Below are 5,000 nucleotides of genomic sequence, written 5' to 3'. Positions count from 1 at the left end.
CCCAGCCAACTTGAGCACCTAGGGGAAGTTGTGATGCCATCTGAACACCCACCGACTGATGCATTGAACGGCTAAAGTTGACCTTCAATCCGAACTGGCACTCTGCGGCGTGGAGGCAGTTGCGCGACCACTCCTATCCCAAACCAACAAAGCAAGGTGTATCCTACGTGCTCGGTACAAGCACACCACGACGGGACACATTGAACGGTTCAGCGATCTCTCTGCACTAGTGGAAGAACTCCAACGTGATACGGGAGACTTTGCTACAGCGGCTTCTCTGCACTTCTGGGCTACCACCTTGTGACGGGAGACATTGCTAGCGGTCACTCTGCACTAGTGATGGTACACCACCGTGATACGGGAGACATTGCTAACGGCCACTCTGCACAGGTGCCAATACCACCTTGTGACGGGAAACATTGCTAGGCACCGATCGGCATCTCTGCGCGATTACTTGACGCACACCCAACTAAGTCAACTGTTGGACTTTTTCGTAATCACGGCGGGACACATTGAACGAGCTCTAACGGATCTCTGCACGCATGGAACATGGTGGCGGGAATCATTGCTAGAACCGAACGGCGCCTCTGCGCGATGTACAAACAAGCTCAACAGGAACCTCGTATCGGCAGCCGAGCCGGAGCCCGAACAACTTGGATTTTCACCTCTAATTTATATCAACTCACCACTCCCCGAGGGATCCGCAGAATTGCTTCTGGGTCCCGTATCGTTATTTGCGATTCGTGTTTGCATTACACTACATTGAACTATTCCAACTTGTTTATCCGCATGGCGAACATTTGCTGCATTGAACATTTAAGTTCCACTTCGCTCTCCCCTACGTGGGTCTGAGCTTCGCTCTCAGGGAAAAAATATGCCACATTTGGTAGGGAAACCCGGTTTCATCACGCTATGTGCCCTGCACCACCGGCTTAGCGTGAATCCTTCGAGTTTCCCTAAGAAGTTCGATTGGTCTTGCAGAGTTTAAAGACAACGAAGCTTAGTTTCAAGCAATGATTTAATATACGCGTATTAAAAACCCTTAGCTGTTACAACTTTTATGCTTGAAACCATCGCAACGAAGTCTTTGGGTCCGTAGACCCGTGATGTACTGCTCCAGGAAACGTTTTGAAAGGGTGGAAACTCAAAATCATAGGTTAAGATCATCGGCAGAACCCACCAGACACCACTTTTGCTTCATAAGTTCGGCCTATAGTCATATGACGATTTTCATCGGGGAGGGGACGTATGACCCAAACGGGGGCTTATATGACCCACGGACACTGCAAACCATGCTCCTACGACTAAATAGAGGTTAAAACTACGATTTGGTGAAATCTTCATTTTTGACCTCGAAGCAAGGTACCTTCCCTATAGTAGGCAATGAGTAAATGATCATAATCCCAGGAGGGCAAAAAATGGGAACCCGAGAGGAAAGCGCTGTTGGCGCGCCTAAGCTAGTGGCCCGTAGAGTAAAAAGGGTACCCCCAACAAAGTTGTCGTTTGACGTTCTGGTTGCACTTTTTATCATCTGTTTTGAATTTAAACATTAAAACTTGGACTGCTGTGAAAATTCTTTTATTTTGACCGATCGCGTCGAGTGCTAAAGATGGACTGCCCTTTTATTTCATACGCTCATGATAGCAAACTTCTGTGGTTTGTCGCTTAACCTATGAAATTCTAAGAAAGGCCGATCGGCCACCAAAAGCGCGCACGTGCCTTAGCGCAGACAATTGTCCTTTGTTTTTACAAAGCAAATACAGAGTTCTCGGTATTATTTTCGCTTCGCTCACACCATCTGGCGCCCCTAGTTCCTAGCATCGTATTCTTTTGCTTCGACATCATCTAAAATCAGTTTTCTACACGTTTTGAGGGGTTTTAGCAAAAAAAAAATTTTCGATTACTTGAGCTCTCTGGCCCGTTCGGTGCACATTTTTGAAAAAAGCTAGGGAGCTGCCCCTAGGTTCGGGGTGTCACAAAATGTTGAAAAGTGGTCGAAAAACCACTATCCAGAATCGGATGTAGAATCGTTAGACGAATTTAAAATTGTTCTACGACACCCATCTGCGACGTTTAGTATTCGAGATATATAACACTTTGTAGGTCTGACCGAGCAATTTTTGTTCCGCGCACTTTGTGCACCGTACACGTTGATGTTTGTATGAAAAAGTACCCTACCTAGGGACGCGTAGAGCAAATTTGTACCCCCGGGCATGTTGTCGATTGACATTCTGGTTGCACTTTTCATCATCTAGGGTGCGTTCCTGACACGTTTTGAGGGGTTTTAGCAAAAAAAAAAATTTTCGACTACTCGAGCTCTCTGGCCCGTTCGGTGCACATTTTTGAAAAAAGCTAGGGAGCTGCCCCTAGGTTCGGGGTGTCACAAAATGTTGAAAAGTGGTCGAAAAACCACTATCCAGAATCGGATGTAGAATCATTAGACGAACTTAAAATTGTTCTACGACACCCATCTGCGACGTTTAGTATTCGAGTTATGGCCCGTCCTAGGTCTGACCGAGCAATTTTTGTTCCGCGCACTTTGTGCACCGTACACTTTGATGTTTGTATGAAAAAGTACCCTACCTAGGGACGCGTAGAGCAAATTTGTACCCCCGGGCATGTTGTCGATTGACATTCTGGTTGCACTTTTCATCATCTAGGGTGCGTTCCTGACACGTTTTGAGGGGTTTTAGCAAAAAAAAAATTTTCGACTACTCGAGCTCTCTGGCCCGTTCGGTGCACATTTTTGAAAAAAGCTAGGGAGCTGCCCCTAGGTTCGGGGTGTCACAAAATGTTGAAAAGTGGTCGAAAAACCACTATCCAGAATCGGATGTAGAATCGTTAGACGAACTTAAAATTGTTCTACGACACCCATCTGCGACGTTTAGTATTCGAGATATGGCCCGTCCTAGGTCTGACCGAGCAATTTTTGTTCCGCGCACTTTGTGCACCGTACACTTTGATGTTTGTATGAAAAAGTACCCTACCTAGGGACGCGTAGAGCAAATTTGTACCCCCGGGCATGTTGTCGATTGACATTCTGGTTGCACTTTTCATCATCTAGGGTGCGTTCCTGACACGTTTTGAGGGGTTTTAGCAAAAAAAAAAATTTTCGACTACTCGAGCTCTCTGGCCCGTTCGGTGCACATTTTTGAAAAAAGCTAGGGAGCTGCCCCTAGGTTCGGGGTGTCACAAAATGTTGAAAAGTGGTCGAAAAACCACTATCCAGAATCGGATGTAGAATCATTAGACGAACTTAAAATTGTTCTACGACACCCATCTGCGACGTTTAGTATTCGAGTTATGGCCCGTCCTAGGTCTGACCGAGCAATTTTTGTTCCGCGCACTTTGTGCACCGTACACGTTGATGTTTGTATGAAAAAGTACCCTACCTAGGGACGCGTATAGCAAATTTGTACCCCCGGGCATGTTGTCGATTGACATTCTGGTTGCACTTTTCATCATCTAGGGTGCGTTCCTGACACGTTTTGAGGGGTTTTAGCAAAAAAAAAAATTTTCGACTACTCGAGCTCTCTGGCCCGTTCGGTGCACATTTTTGAAAAAAGCTAGGGAGCTGCCCCTAGGTTCGGGGTGTCACAAAATGTTGAAAAGTGGTCGAAAAACCACTATCCAGAATCGGATGTAGAATCATTAGACGAACTTAAAATTGTTCTACGACACCCATCTGCGACGTTTAGTATTCGAGTTATGGCCCGTCCTAGGTCTGACCGAGCAATTTTTGTTCCGCGCACTTTGTGCACCGTACACGTTGATGTTTGTATGAAAAAGTACCCTACCTAGGGACGCGTATAGCAAATTTGTACCCCCGGGCATGTTGTCGATTGACATTCTGGTTGCACTTTTCATCATCTAGGGTGCGTTCCTGACACGTTTTGAGGGGTTTTAGCAAAAAAAAAAATTTTCGACTACTCGAGCTCTCTGGCCCGTTCGGTGCACATTTTTGAAAAAAGCTAGGGAGCTGCCCCTAGGTTCGGGGTGTCACAAAATGTTGAAAAGTGGTCGAAAAACCACTATCCAGAATCGGATGTAGAATCATTAGACGAACTTAAAATTGTTCTACGACACCCATCTGCGACGTTTAGTATTCGAGTTATGGCCCGTCCTAGGTCTGACCGAGCAATTTTTGTTCCGCGCACTTTGTGCACCGTACACTTTGATGTTTGTATGAAAAAGTACCCTACCTCGGGACGCGTAGAGCAAATTTGTACCCCCGGGCATGTTGTCGATTGACATTCTGGTTGCACTTTTCATCATCTAGGGTGCGTTCCTGACACGTTTTGAGGGGTTTTAGCAAAAAAAAAATTTTCGACTACTCGAGCTCTCTGGCCCGTTCGGTGCACATTTTTGAAAAAAGCTAGGGAGCTGCCCCTAGGTTCGGGGTGTCACAAAATGTTGAAAAGTGGTCGAAAAACCACTATCCAGAATCGGATGTAGAATCATTAGACGAACTTAAAATTGTTCTACGACACCCATCTGCGACGTTTAGTATTCGAGATATAGCACTTTGTAGGTCTGACCGAGCAATTTTTGTTCCGCGCACTTTGTGTTCATGGATGTCGATAAAGGTACAAGTTGCCGGTCGGGATAGCCGTGCACCAAAACTGTGTACCGATCAGGGAAAGTACAAGACGAAGGGTGCATCTCGAGCGTACGCGTTCATAGATGTCCATGTTGGTACACTTGCACCAAAATTGTGTACCAATCAGGGAAAGTACAACATGGAGGGCGCAGCCCGGGCGTACCCGATCATGGATGTCCATGTTGATACAATCTACGTGTACGTACCTAGTTTTTGTATCAAAAGTTGCAATAAAGTGCTTGTATGCTTAAAATGCTTATCTCAACCGGTCACCTTTTGGCCTGTCCTTTTATAACAGAAACCTAGAAAGATACTCGATATTTTTGTGTTTTTCCATTCGCCCGGGACGACGAAATGAGCTATGTGCACATCGTGCAGAAAACTGTCTTCGCCACGCATG

This window comes from Anopheles gambiae (assembly GCF_943734735.2).
Source record: "Anopheles gambiae chromosome X unlocalized genomic scaffold, idAnoGambNW_F1_1 X_unloc_119, whole genome shotgun sequence".
Lineage (NCBI taxonomy): Eukaryota > Metazoa > Arthropoda > Insecta > Diptera > Culicidae > Anopheles > Anopheles gambiae.
This window is presented reverse-complemented; position numbering follows the sequence as displayed.